The 15810-nt window shown below is 38.1% G+C and overlaps 1 protein-coding gene across 2 annotated transcripts in view; it reads left to right on the top strand.

The window, feature by feature from the left end:
* The window catches only part of LOC150083238 (uncharacterized), a 193022-nt gene that overhangs the window by 102698 nt on the left and 74514 nt on the right, over positions 1–15810 (top strand). The window lies entirely within an intron of this gene.

Raw genomic sequence — 15810 nt, 5'->3', positions numbered from 1 at the left:
GCCGGCCGCTAGTTAGTACACCGGACCGAACCTATTGGTAATTCTTTAGGAGGCTTCCGGATCAGGTAGTGTATAATCTTGCTATCTCTACTCTGCCAGTTAGTGACCGGAGGGGGTCCGAGTAGTGTTTATGCGGAGGGAATTGTCGAATCCACGTTATGTCAAGGATCTTGGTATATTCTTACCATGTTTACGCAATATCAAAAAATTTCGTTACTTCATACAGCATGTCCCCCCACTTTTTCTTACTATTGAATACACCATGAATTGTCAAACTAATAGAGTTAGCTTATCTGCAAAAAGATCTAAACCTCCCAAATACTTCCTAGTTTATTTCACAAATGTACGTGGTCCAATTCTAATCTCAACAATGTCCATTTCCACTTGCAGTCTGCTAAACCCCATGTGCTTTTTTGATTGAATCTCAGTTATCGGTTAATTCAACTATTGTTCATCTCAGTTGCCCAAATTATTCACTGTATGATTCCTTTCGTCTCAAAGGTGGTACTTGTGCATATATCTGTTCTGATATTCCCTGTCAGAGAATTGGTAATTTGGAATCTCCTCTCTTCAATCTTCGCTGACTTAAAATCTCTCTACCTCACTGTGTCAAATTCATCTGTTGTCTCTACCATTCTCCCAACTCCACTAATCACTTGGAGCTCTTTGACCTCCTTCCTTTGCAACGTGACTTTCTCCAGTCCAACTTTCCTAACAGTGAGGTAATTTTCCTAGGAGATTTTAATGTTCACAACTCCAGCTGGCTTCCGTTTTCTAGTCACATTGACTCAGCTGGTCGAGATGCTGAGGCTTTTGCAATTTCTAATGACTTTGCACAGATTGTTCATTTGCCTACAAGAATACCGGACAATCTTAACCATACAGCCAACACGCTTGATCTTTTTATCACAAACAATCCTTTTAAGTACACGGTCGAAGTGAGTGGTCCTTTAGGTACCTCAGATCACAACTTCGTTATTGTCTCTTCTCCAATGGAGCCTTTATCTCATGGCTATTTCCAACATCGTGTTTTTTGGCATTACAAGAATGCAAAATGGGATGACCTGCGAGATTTCTTTTCTTCTTTTCCTTGGTCGGACTACTGTTTCAAAACTTCTGATGTCAACGTTTGCTCAGATCGTGTCAGTGAAATTATTGTTGTAGGAATGGAATCCTTTATTCCACGCTCCACTCTAAAATCTCATCCTTTATCTAAACCTTGGTTTTCCAATAAATGTGCTAAGGCTGTTCAAGTGAAGAATGTTGCATATCGTAATTGGCTTGTTTCCAATTCTTCAGTTTCATTTTCTGCCTACACCAAAGCTCACAACAATTGTAAAGCAGTCATTAAGCAGTCCAAACTAGATTTTGAATAGGCTAAGAGTAGAAAACTTGCTTTTTTGCCTAATGGTAGCCGTGCATTCTGGTCTCTTGGCCACAACTTTTGCCCATCTCTGCTCCCACCTCTGTCAAAACCAGATGGTTCTATTATCACTTTGGCCAAGGATAAAGCTGACCTGCTAGCATCCCATTTTTCTTCCAACTCATGTATTAATGATCTTGGCAAAACACCTCCCACCATTCCTAGCACGCTCCATTCAATGCCTCCTGTGGTCTTCCATCAAAAGGATGTCAGAAGGATTTTGATGAATCTCGATGGTAAGAAAGCTCCAGTTCCTGAACCAGTTTCTCCACTTGTTCTTAAAACCTGTGCTCCTGAACTTACTCCTGTTCTTTGCCGCCTTTTTTTCACTTTCTTATTCCAAAGGTGTTTTTCCTTCTGCGTGGAAATTTGCTCATATCCAGCCAGTTCCTAAAAAGGGTGACAAATCCCTCCCATCCAATTATCGTCCCATTGCAATTACTTCTACTCTTTCTAAAGTAATGGAGAAATCAATTAACTGCCAACTCTTAAACTACCTAGAAACCTTCCGTCTGATCAGCGATCGCCAGTATGGATTCCATCAGTGTCGATCCAATGGTGATATTCTGGCTTATGTTACCTATCCATGGACTAATTCAATGGAAAAGTTTGGTGAAACCCAAGCAGTTGCTCTTGACATCTCAAAGACTTTCGATCATGTTTGGCATAAAGGTCTTCTAAACAAGCTTCCGTCTTATGGTTTGCCAACTGTTTTTAATAATTGGTTATCCAGTCAGTAAAATACGCTCACTGAGGGTGATGGTAGATGGCTCTCTGTCTTCTAACTTCTCCACTAATGCTGATCTCCCCCAAGGTTCAGTTCTTTCCCCCACTCTTTTCCTCTTGTATATTAATGACCTTTTTCCATTGACTGGAAATCCTATCCATTGTTTTGCCAATGATAGCATATTGCATTCTACTTTCCATTTTGAAAAACCTTGCCCTGCTCAATCAGCTTCAACTTTTCGAATATCCACCACCAATTCCTTAAATGCTGATCTCCAGGTAATTCTTCAATGGGGCAAAGACAACCTAGTTGATTCCAATCCTTCTAAAACTCAATCTTGTCTTATATCTCACAAAAAGGATTCTTCTGCTCCTATGCTTATCTTTGGTGACACTGATTTCTATGCAAAATAATCTCTCTCTTCTGGGGATACCCTGACTTCTAATCTGTCTTGGCACAAGCACATTTTAATTTGAATTTATGCCCCCTTAGATTCGTAATCTGAACAAGTGGAAGGATCCCATCAGAATTCAGCGTGCCTTGAATGGGTTGAGCCCGCTGAATTCTGATGGGATCCTTCCACTTGTTCAGATTACGAACCTAAGGGGGCATAAATTCAAATTAAGAAAAGACAGATGTAGAATAGATGTGCAGAAATTTGCCTTTAGCCAGCGGGTGGTTAATTGTTGGAACAAACTTCCATCTGTCGTAGAAGTTGACAGGTTGAATAAATTTAAGGAGGAACTGGACAGGCATTTGGAGGGAATGGTGTGATTTTTTTTTTTTTTTTTTTTGGCTGATGCTGCATAAGCTCATACACTTGCCTTCTTGCATCACATGCCACTACTACTACTACTACTACATTACAAATATTGCTTCCTCTGCATCTAAAAAACTTGGTTTTCTGTTTTTCTCTTGGCGTTACTTTTCTTCCCAACAGCTGTACACTCTGTACAAATCGCAAATCTGCCTTACCTTGGAATATTGTTCCCACATCTGGGGTTGTGCCCCCAAAACCTCTCCCAGGCTTCTAGATTCCATTTAGAAGATGGCAGTTAGGTTAATTAATGACACCTCTCTAACAGAGTCTCTCCACTCTCTCTCTCATAGATGTACTGTTTCTGCTGCATGTCCTTTTTTACAGATACTCTCATGGGCACTGTTCTTCTGAATTGGCTGCTATAATTCCTGCTCTCTCTTTCAAAACAGTCCAAGCACGTGCCACCAACATCCATTTACTGTCCAACTTCAAACTCACAGAACCAACTTTTCATCTTCCTCGTTTATTCATTCAACTGCCATTTTCTGGAACAACTTTCCTTTATACATATTTCCTGAAAATTACAGTCTACAGAAGTTCAAGTCTTATGTCAACAAATATCTTCTTTCATCTTCTCAACCTCCAGTCCAAGCAAGGTACCAAGTACTATATGTTCTAAGACCTCTCGTGTTTAGGGTTTTCATTAAAAAAAAAAAAAAAAAAAGTAGTAGTACAAAAATTGGCAAAGGGCAACAAAATCTTGATAACAAATAGAAGTGACTCTAAGAATAAATTATAAGAATCATATTATTCATAATGACGCAGATACTTATAAATTTTTTTCAGTATCACATCAGTCAAAAACAAATTTGAGTTACCTGAGGGTTTAAGGAAACAAGAAAAAATACCTTTGGCTACCCTCCAGCAAATTGTAAAAAATTAGGTAATGCATTTCATTTTCAGTACTGTTAAAAAATTCATAAACCTGGTTTCCCATTATGCTCAGTGTTGTATACAAGTCCTCAACCTTTTCTATATTTTACCCATTTATAGTGAACGTTATCTCACCCACAGATACATCAATCTTTTGAATAAACAGTACAGAAGGCATTTTCTAAAATTTCAGGAGTGGTTTTCTCTGACCAATCTGATTGGATACTATGATGCAGAGAATGGAACTGGATGCAAAAAATAATTGTGATATCATACTTAGATTTCAGAAAATCTTTAGCTACTGTTGCATGTAAAAGGCTGCTATACAAATTGCCATTTGGGGTAAGTTACTGCTATGGATAAAAAGGGATGGTTGAGTTGGAGGGAGGGAGGGAGGGAGGGAGGGAGAGAGAGAGAGAGAGAGAGAGAGAGAGAGAGAGAGAGAGAGAGAGAGAGAGAGAGAGAGAGAGAGAGAGAGAGAGATTGATTGATTATTAATGAGCTCTGCTCTTTTTGGATTATTGTTATTAGCAGAGTCCAGAGTTGAGTTCAGTGCTGGGCCCATTGTTGTTTTCTCTATTTATTAATGGTATCGATGAAAGGCATATCTGGCTTAATATCTAAGTTTGCAGATGATACAAAGGTTGGTAGGTTGTTAAATGGTGGTTAATCAGGAGTATGCTATTGCAACAAGATATAGAAAGATTAGGGGGAGTTGGGCGGAGGTGGTGATTGAAGTTTAACATTGGTAAGTGCAAGGTACTGCATATGGGTAGCAATAAACCCAGAATAACATACCAACTGTGTAGTGTAGTACAGCACTGAGGGTAGTGGAGAAAAACGACAATTTTAGGAAGGATATAGATCTGTTGGAATAGGTGCAGAGGTGGGTGGGTAGTTTATTTTTGGAACAAAATTCCATCAAATTCCATCTGGTGCTGTGGAAATAAGTGGTTTGAATATATTTAAGGAGGAACTAGACTTATTAAATATATAAGCATACATAATCTGTTTTCACTCTTGCTAATCCTAACACAACCCATGTATTTATTTTTTAGGAGAACCCTCAGCAGTGATTGAAACCACAGCTGCATGTTTTCCCTCCAAGCTAGCCATTTTCCAACCCATCTACGTTGCCTTGATACCAACAGCAAATTTTTATGAAGTTACCAATAACTGCATAAATACCAGTTACTAAAGTATGCAAAGGAGCATGCTGGTTGGTTTGAGGATTACTGAAAATGAGTTATTTTCTCTGATGAATCAAAATTCAACTGGTATGATTTGGATGACTAGCAGACTATTAGACAAAGAAATAGAGAAGAATTTCATCCTGACTGCATTGTCTCCAAAGAGAAACATTCTGCATTTCAAATGATATGGAGCTGTATTTCACATAGAGGAGTTGGTCGTCTTGAATTTGTGAAGGATACGGTGAATATAGTGTATATCATTACTATCATTGATAGTAATGACTTCATCAATATCATTGATAAATACAAAAAACAATGAGTCCAGCACCAAACTTTGGGGGACTTTAATAATAATTTTAGTCCCCGAAGATCAGTGTCCATTGATAACAACTCTCTATCTTCTTTCACTTGCCCATCTCTTTATCAATAGCAGTAACTTGACCTTAATGCCAGTGTGTAAATTCCTTGATTGCATTCTCTCTCTCTCTCTCTCTCTCTCTCTCTCCCCCCCCCTCCCTCCCCCTCCCTTTGATTTGCCTGTATGGCTGGTTTATTACATGTCCAAATCAGTAATCCAGGACAGAATGTAGCTCTATTTTGTACTGCAGTCTTTTATGTCCTTTGATGTGCTCATAGGGCCGGTTTATTATCTGTACTAATTAGATCTATATTTTGTCCAAATCCAGAACAGAATATAGCTCTAATTTGTACAGCAGGCTTATGTGCAACAGTATCATATCAAAAGTTTTCATGAAATCCAAGTTTATGATATCAAAATTATTTTTGCATCAATTTTCTTTGTGACTACATCATACTATCCAATCAAATTCGTAAGACAAGAGTTCCCCCTTAAATCCATGCTGTGATTTTTGAAGTTCATCTGCATTCTTGTCTAGATTACACTGCATTACTTATTCAACCAGTCACTCCATTATTTTTTATGAGTTAATATGTTAATTAAGTCACTAAAAAAAAAATAGGCCGCCGTAGCCTAGTGGTCAGGCGCGCGGGTGCATAAGTACACGTGCCTTGAGTGACCGGGGTTCAAGCCCGTGACTACTGAATACGGTGCTGTTTCTTGTATTCTGTCTATTTGTGAACTCCTCTGACCGTTTGGTCGTCCCGGAGTATAAACAGAAAATTTATTTATTTTTTATTTAAAATGGTAAAATTTTTTGAAAACTTGGTCCATTCCCAGGTCTCAAAATTCTTTGACTTTGCAGTTTGTAATCTAAAATCAGACTTTTTATAGGGAGCGAAATGATTTTATGAAAGCTGAGAGGAAGGTTAAGAAATGTTAAAGCTAAACTTAAAGAACCTGGGGTGGGTGGAATCTCTCTGATTATTGAGAGAGGTAGCAAAGCAGGCAGAAAATCTTTAACCATAATTTTGAGAGCATCCTTGGATTCCGGGAAGTTTTCCACAGATTGGAAATGTGCGAAGGTTATCCACAAATTCACAAAGGGGATCAAAGGTTAAGTGAGCAATTACAGACCTGTAACTTTGATTTCTGTTCCAAGGAAAATGATTGAGTCATTGGTTAAAGAAGTAATGGGAGACTATCTAGACAGGAATGCAGTTATATGGCAGTCACAGCATGGATTTCTTAATTGGCAGTTTGTTACCAGAACTGACCAATCTGAGTGGATTTTATTTTATTTTATTTTATTTTTTTTATGTAAACCCCAAACACGAGAAGTATTAGAACCTATAGTACTTAGTACCGTGCTTGGGTTGGAGGTTGAGAAGACGAAAGAAGATATTTGTTGACATTGGACTTGAACTTCTGTAGATTGTAATTTTCAGGAAATACGTATGAAGGAAGGTTGTTCCAGAAAACGGCAGTTGAATGAATAAACGAGGAAGATGAAAAGTTGGTTCTGTGAGTTTGAAGTTGGACAGTAAATGGATGTTGGCTGGTGGTGGCAGGTGTTCGGACTGTTTTGAAAGAGAGAGCGGGAATTATAGAAGCCAATTCAGAAGAACAGTGCCCATGGAAGTATCTGTAGAAGAGGCATGCAGCAGAAACAGTACGTCTATGAGACAGCAAGTGGAGAGACCCTGTTAAAGATGAATCATTAATTAACCTAACTGTCCTCTTCTGAATGGAATCAAGAAGCCTGAGAGAAGTTTTGGGGGCACCACCCCAGATGTGGGAACAATATTCCATGGCAGGGCGGATTTGCGATTTATACAGAGTGAGCAGCTGTTTGGAAGAAAAGTAAGGCAAAGTGGTTAATGACAGCAGTCGGATATGCTACACAGAAGTTTTAGAAAACTTAGGCATTTGCCCACTGAGAAGTGGATACTGAAGGTCAATATTGGCAAATGCAAGGTACTGTTTAATATATAGCTGTAGTCGGAGATTAATGTACTGACTGTGTTGTATCAAATTCAGGGTAGTAGTGAATGAAGAAGACGACATGGGATAATTATACAGTCAAATATGAGTTTTCTGTACACTTAGCATTAGCAAGAGCACATGATGCAAGAAAGCAAGCTTATATGGCATCAGCCAGCCAAAAAAAAAAAAAAAACTCCCTTATTTCACCCATCCCCTCGCTCCAAATGTTTGTTAAGTTCTGCCTTGAATCTATTTAAGCTATCAACTTCTACAACGACAGATGGAACTTTGTTCCAACAATCAACCACCCACTGGCTAAAGGCAAACTTTGACACATCTATCCTACAACCATATTTCCTCAATTTGAATTTATGCCCTTTCAGACAATTATTTGAGCAAAAGGAAGGATCCCATCAGCATTGAGCATGCTCAAACCATTCAATGCTTTATACACCTCAATCAGATCACCTTGCAGGTGCCTAGTCTCCAGACACTGTAATTTGCAAAACTTAAGCCTTTCTTCATAAGAGCAACCCTTTGTTCTGTTCACTAATCTTGTTGCCCTTCTCTGTACTCGTTCCAACAGCTCTACATCCTTCTTAAAATGAGGCCTCCGAGACCTGTATACAGTACTCAAGGTGTGGCCTGACCATTGCCGTATACAAGGGGATAATCACCTCCTTATCCCTGCTAGAAAAATTCCTGTATATCATTGACAAGACACCATGAGCTACTCTTGCAGACAGTCTGCACTGCTTAGAAAACTTCATATCTGCCTGCACAACCACCCCCCAGGTCCCTTTCATTCTCTACCACTGTCAGTGTAGTACCACAGAGTTGATACATTGCTCTGGGATTGCTGTTTCCCATATGTAGTACTTTACATTTGTCAATGTTAAACTTCATTTGCCACCTCTCAGCCCATCTGCTCAACCTTTCCAGATCCTGTTCCAGTAGCGTAGTGTCAGTAGTGTCCTTGACAACCCTGCGAACCTCCGTATCGTCTGCAAACTTGGACATTAAGCTTGATATACCATCATCAATATCATTTATAAATACAGAAAACAATAATGGAACCAACAATGAACCCTGAGGGACTCCACTAATAACATTAGTGGAGTCCCTCACTGTCCACAAAGAACAGTGTCCATTGATTACCATTCTCTGTCTTCTTCTTCCACTCAACCACCCCTTTATCCATAGCGGCAATTTGCCTCCAATGCCACACTGCTCCAATTTGTGCAGCAGTCTTCCATGTGCAATAGTATCAAAGGCCTTTCTAAGATCCAAATATATGACATCAAAGTTATTCTTTGCATCCAGTTCCTTTGTCACTACCTCATAGTATCCAATCAAATTAGTCAGACAAGACTTTTCCTTAAATCCATGCTGTGTCCGAGCTATAACTAAAGTCTTGTCTAGATGATCCTGCAGTGCTTCTTTAACCAGTACCTCCATTAATTTCCCTGGAACAGGAGTTAAACTAACAGGTCTGTAATTACTTGTGTCTTCCTTTGATCCTTTTTGGATGGGGTTCATATTTGCACATCTACAGTCCATGGGTACCTGTGCTGAGTCCAGGGAAGCTTAATTATGGCTAAGGGTTTGCTTACTTCCTTTGCCACCTCCTTTAATATAACTGGATAGATTCCATCCACCCCAGGTGCCTTTCTTATGTTTATCTTCAACAATTTCTCCTCCACTTTACTCTCAGTTATTACAATATTATCTAGCTTACTGCCAGAGTTGAATACACCTGTGGCATTCCACTTCCTGAATAACTCCTCATGTGTGAATATAGATGCAAAATACTCGTTTTGTTTGTTAGCCACCTGAGCAGGATCGTCAGCTGTTGAACCATCAATATCAAGTGGACCAATCTGATCCATCCCCTTCCTTCTAGAGTTTACATAAGTAAAGAACTTTTTGCTGTTTTTCTTTGTATCCTTTGCTAAAGATTTCTCATAATCTGCCTTCTCCTGCCTAACCTCCTTTATAACTTGGTTACAGACCAGCTTATATCTATCATAGGATTCTGTGTCACATGTTAATTTATATCTATCCCATGCATTTTTCTTCTCTGTCACATGTCTAATTAGTTCATCTGACGTCCATTTAGGCCTAAATCTTGAACAATATTTCTTTGTTGGTATGAAAAGCCTAGTAGCTTCCAAGATTAATTCTTTGAATGCTTCCCATTTTGAATTTGATGTTTGTAACGTCATCAGTTGGTCCCGCCATATAGAATTTAAATACTGTCTCAGATCACCATAGTCAACTTTACAAAAGTAAAAACCCTTCTCTTTACCCCTGATGGTAGTTACCTCTTTGAGTAAATCTCACTTCTGCACACTGTGATCACTGCCACCTAGTGGTTCCTTTATCTGCAAATTCTTGATGCATGAAGAATCACCACTGATAATCAGATCAAGAGTATTACTCTCTCTAGTTGTCTCCCAGACATGCTGCTATAGAAAACAATCATCCGATAAATCCACAAAAGCCTTGCTAGTGTGTGAGTGACCAACCCACAAATTCCAGTCAATCTCTGGGAAATTAAAATCGCCGTTATAAGACAATCTGATTTACTGGCCCACTCTATTTCTCTTCACAATTGCTCATTATACTCATCAGATTAATTTGGCTTATAACACACACCTACTCTCATTTTTCCTTTCCCAGTGCTTATGTCACACCAAACAGACTCAACATTGCATTATCCACCAACATCAATTGGATGCACTTCCGTGTTTCTTAACTAACCTTTCTTAACTTAACTCCTCCCTTTCTGTCCTTTCTATCCTTTCTGTACACATTATACTCCCCCAAATTTCAGTTCTGCACTGCTTATGTCTGTGTGACACCACGTCTCTGATATCCCAACAATATCTACCTTTGATGTCTTGACTAGCACTTCAAGCGCATCGAATTTATTAACTATACTCCTAGTATTGGTGTACATGCAACTATACATGCACCTGTTTCTACTCTTAGTTATCCTAACATAGCCCATGTATTCCACTATGACTCCCAGTAGTCCTGGAAATCCGCATTACCTTGCTTTCCAGGCTTTTGCTCAATTGCATTTCAATAGAAGTAGTGCAAGACTCACTTCTACCTCTGCCAGCGGCTACTGTTAATCTATTAGTTCGTGTATCCCTTCCAAAGCTAGCATTTTTCCGACCCACCTAACTCTGCCTCGATAGCATAAACAAATATTCTTGCACCCCTTTCTATTTAAGTGTATAACATCCCTGTAGAAGCAGTCTCTCCTGTTAACAAGCACAGTCCAGGCTGAGAAAAATTGTACTCCTCGAGCCTTCCACAATCTTTCCAGGGCCAAATTGATCGACAAGGCTCTCATTATATACTCCCTTCTATCGTGTCTGGGCAGAATTGCAGACGCTTTCAAATTCAACCGTAACTCACGGCTTTTTTTCAGCATTGACTTGTACTTGTTAAGTAATTCCGCCGGTCTCCTACTCTTAATATTATTAGTGCCAATGTGTACAACAATATCAATCACTCTTTGTGCCCTTAAAGGATGATATCTGTCCTACAACGTCATCAACCTTTGCCTCTGGCAGATGTACCCTGGTCCTGTTCCATCTCTCCTTTTTGCTCAATATGTTTCCCATTTTCCTGACAATAGAGTCACCTACAACAACTAGTTCCTTTGGGTCCAGTGCATTCTGCCTTGGGGTTTGCCACTGTGTTGCGTGATGTTCAAGTGCAAGTTCTGGCATTGATGCGGGCAGCTGTGAGCTTGATTGGCCCCTCAATTTAAATCCTTTGAGGGCATCCACCCTATCCCTCAAGCTCTCATATAAGCCCATAACAATGCTGAGTTGGTGCTTGATTTCCTCACACTCCTTACATCGTGCACACGCAGACATTCCCCCTGGCAATATCATGTCCTGTTCCTGATAACTCCACAAACATCAAACAACCAGTGCATTTCAAAAGACTGTGATTCAGAGGACAACTCCCCCCCCCCCAGTTCTCCCTTGAGCCACAGCACTTCCATTAGTTTGAGCCTTTTGCTTTGCTGCTCTGGTCTGACTCATGATTTCTATTCAAGTTCGGTAAAATTCCAATACAAAATATAACCCTAAACCTATATCCCAATGCAGTTATAATACTATATATATATATGTATATGTATTTTGGTATCGAATGTTATCTTCGAGTTACATTATATGCTTTCTTATCCCCTGTCAAATTATATGTATTAATTTATGATGTTATGTTTGTAAACACTAGGTTGCTATATTTATTTAGTTAAAGTACAATTCAATTGACAATAAAATTTAATACGATTAATAAATTTTACTGATTAATTGATACTATTATACTTGCTATTTAGTTATCCGTTAAAACTTATGCTATCTAGTTTTCCGTTAGACCTTATGCTATCTAGTTCAGTGCACACATTGTATTGTATAACAACGGCATCAAGTTACAAATGGTTAATCTACGGATACGAGGTATTATTTAGTTTTCAAACCGTGCTATATAAATTTAAAATAAACCACGGAGCTTGACTAGGTCTATAAGCTACTTATAGAAAATAATTTAATCTAACAATTAAGTCAATAAAGTGGCTAAGTATAATTAAAAACTTTTCGTTCGCAGGAGCTGCATAACCTGTTTAACACGTGGATTTGATTCCCTTACTGATACTAAGTAATAACCTACAAAATCTCTATCTAAATTCAAATTAAACTAAAGTATTGTTACTAGGAATATAAAGCAACTCTAAAAAATAAATTAATATGCCAATTTAAGTCAATAAAAAAGCAAAACTTCTTTATTTGCTGGAGCCCGTAAAAAAAGTATACTCTGGTTGCCAAGACTGGTCATGTGTTTTGTCCATAATATTCAATAATTTTGCCATTAGGGATAAAGAGGTGATTTTTTTGTCGTATAAAGCAATGGTTGGGCTAAGTAGATTAAGTAAAAAAAACCTAAATGCCAATGGTATTCTTCCACTTGCTGATACAATGCATGTTGAGGCATAAATTTAAATTTAAGGATGGTTGCAGGATATTTTGGTAATTTGCTTTCAGCCAGTAGTTAGCAATTGTTGGAACAAACTTCTACTGGTGCTGGGAAAGTGGTTGGTTTCAATAAAGATTAGGTGGAACTAGAGAAATTATTGGAGGGATCAGATGAGTGATGTTTATGGGGCCTTTTGTTTTTTTTTTTTAATTTGTGCTGTATATGTTTGCTGTTTTTTAATCCTTTGCCACTACCAATAACATTTATACTATGAGACTAGAAGCAAAGTTGTTAAAATTAAATATGAACAAGTTACCCTGAACTGATGGAATCTGTCCAGTTATATTGAAGGAAGCAACAAAAGATATAAGCAAACCTTTTTGCTTCCTTGGATTCAGCTAATGACCCTGTAGATTGGAGATATGCAACTGTCTGCCCTATTTATAAAATGCCTTAGTGAGTGAAATGAATACTTACATACAGGACTGTAGTAGAGGGTATACACTTAATAATTCGATTAATAAGCACAGTGTACTCTCTGCATACGTATACTCTGCTAATTTTATGCCTACAACATTGCTTACATGCCTATTTAGCTTGATTTGTGGGACAGGGAGGGAAAATGATGTTCTTAGTTAAGGATGCAGTACAAAATTATTGGGACAGGTATGGAACTATAAGGATATCAACTCATGGTTAAGGCTGCCAGTACAGCGCTTGCATTTTTACCCCTATGATATACAGTAAACCCCCGCTATTCGCGGGGGTTACGTTCCTGAGAAATGCCGCGAATACCAAAAACACGAATACTGAGTTATGGCTCCCATGGTAATAAAGGGGTTCCGTTCCAAAGTATGAAATATATAAGAAAAACTAGTTTAAAATTTTGTCTATGTATGTATTATATGTACCTTCATAATATGACTATGTACAAAGACAGTACATAGTGAAATGAAAGCATATGGCATCGAATTGAAAATAAGAAACAATTTAATATTAAATGTAACATTTATTAGAAATTTCAAACAAATCTTTCAAACCAGCGCCTTTGCTAGCAAAAAAAAACTTATCCCGCCTGCGCTATCACCAGTTTCACTAAAGTGTTGATAAAGGTGTTTTGCCTTTTCACGAATGATGAGTGAACTTAACGGAATTTTATTTTGAGTTCGGTCTTCTATCCACAGATTTAAAGCTTTTTTCCATTTTTTCTAATTTAACTTCACGAGTTACAGAGCAAATTTTGGAAGCAATTAGCGTGTTTTCACGGACACTACGGCGATTTTTTTCTTCTGATTTCTTGATTGATCGTACCATTGACTCATTGATTTTATAATGTTTTGCCACTGAGGAGACACTTTCACCATTAGAAATTTTATCTAATAACTCAATTTTATTCGCTCATGTCATCACCTTTGATCTTTTCACATTTCCCTTGTTATTTGTAGCCATATTTTTGTATGGGTTAGAAAGAACTTGTCCAAATAAAGTCACTTTTAGATTTATCACTTTTGTAAGCATATCAATTTATAAATTGATAAATTTATTCAATTTATAAGCATATAAATGAAAAGCAAACGACGAAACCTTCCATGACAAGCGCATAACACATACTGAACAAGGATTAGCGAGAAACATCTACGATCGCGATTTTGTCACCCCCTCTCCCCCCACCCACTGAGCGCTGTTTTGACAGGGAAAGATAATTTTAGCCACGCCCATGTTTTTTATGGTGGAAAATGTTCACGGCGCTTTAAAATTCACATTTTTTTAGGTTTTATTTTATGTTAAATCAGTGACAGTGAATACGCGAAACCGCGAATACAGATACTGCGAATAGCAGGGGTTTACTGTACAAGGTATTTTGTCTGACTAATGTAATTAGTTACTGTGAGGTTCTGAGGAATACAGTTGGATAAAAGGAATAACTTCAAAATTATTTAATTAGAAATGAGCACAGAAGCTGTGTTTTGACAGGTTCATATCTGTTGAAACATGGCTTCTGGTGCATTTGTGCCAAGTGTTGTTTTTGTATACCCTGATGTGGATAAATGCATGTCACTTTAATCATTTATTATGAGGTAATTTTAATTTATAGACACTTGTTGAAATGTTGGCCAAGCTTGAAACAACTGACAAGCTGAAAAATTACATTATTTTTTAAAAAATAAATGCCGCCATTCTAGATTGGTGAATTGCAAGTGTAGTCTGTAGGAACAGAAACACTACCTCTCTCTCTACTATCCATTATTAGAGTTTTGTTTTTAATACATTTCTTGATAAAAAATTTTAAAAAATGCCATTTTTGTAATTTATTGGGCTGTAAAACTTAAAAAGTGAAGATTTTTGATTGGAAACAAAACATAATTTTGATATGGCAATGTAAACACAGTGGAAATCTGAGAACTAATCTTTTTGTAAGAACACATTGTCAATTGACATAATATGGCAGTAGACAACATGTCAGTTGATACATAATATTAGCCATAATTAAGAGAGCATCCTTAGATTCAGGGGAGGTCCCCAATTGACTGGAGATGTGCAAACGTATCCCCAATTCACAAAGGGGGGTTCAAAAGATGACACAAATAATTATGTACCTGTTAGTTTAACTTCTGTTCCGAGGAAAATAATGGAGTCACTGGTTAAAGAAGCAATGCAGAATCACCTAGACAAAATTGCAGTAATAGTTCAGACACATCATGGGTTTGTTAAGGAGAAAGTGTTGTCGGACCAATTTGATTGGATACTATGATGTGGTCACAAAGGAACTGGATGCAAAAAAAAAATTTTGACATCATATACTTGGATTTCAGGAAAACTTTTGATACTGCTACACATGGAAGGCTGCTTTACAAATTGGAGCAGTATGGCATTGAGGGCAAGTTGCTGCAATGGATAAAGGGATGGTTGAGTGGGAGACAGTAGAGAGTGGTAATAAATGAACACTGCTCTACGTGGACTAATGTTATTAGTGGAGTCCCTAAGGGTTAGTGTTTGGCCTACTGTTTATTTTGTGTATTTATCAATGATATCGATGTTGGTATATCAGACTTAATATCCAAGATGATCTGCAATAGATTGCAGATGATACAAAGGTTGGCAGGGTTGTTAATGACACTAATGACAGTATGCTACTGCAACAGGATCTAGAAAAGTTAGGCAGATGGGCTGAGAAGTGGCAACTAAAGTTTAACATTGACAAATGCAAAGTACTGCATATGGGTAGCAGTATTTCAAGAAAAAACGTACCAGTTGGTTGGTACTACACTCAGGGAGGATGAGAAGACCTGGGGGTAATTGTGCAGTCAGATATGAGGTTCTCTGAGCAGTGCAGACAGGCTGCTAGAGCAGGTCACATGGAGTTTTGTCAATGATATATATGAATTTTGCTACAGAGACAAGGAAGTGATTATCCCCTTGTATAAGGCA

This window comes from Mastigoproctus giganteus, chromosome 7 (genome assembly GCF_048544385.1).
Source record: "Mastigoproctus giganteus isolate SK-2022 chromosome 7, ASM4854438v1, whole genome shotgun sequence".
Taxonomy (NCBI): Eukaryota; Metazoa; Arthropoda; class Arachnida; order Uropygi; family Thelyphonidae; genus Mastigoproctus; species Mastigoproctus giganteus.
Note: the sequence above shows the minus strand (reverse complement) of the source record. Positions and strands in the feature narration are given on the sequence as shown.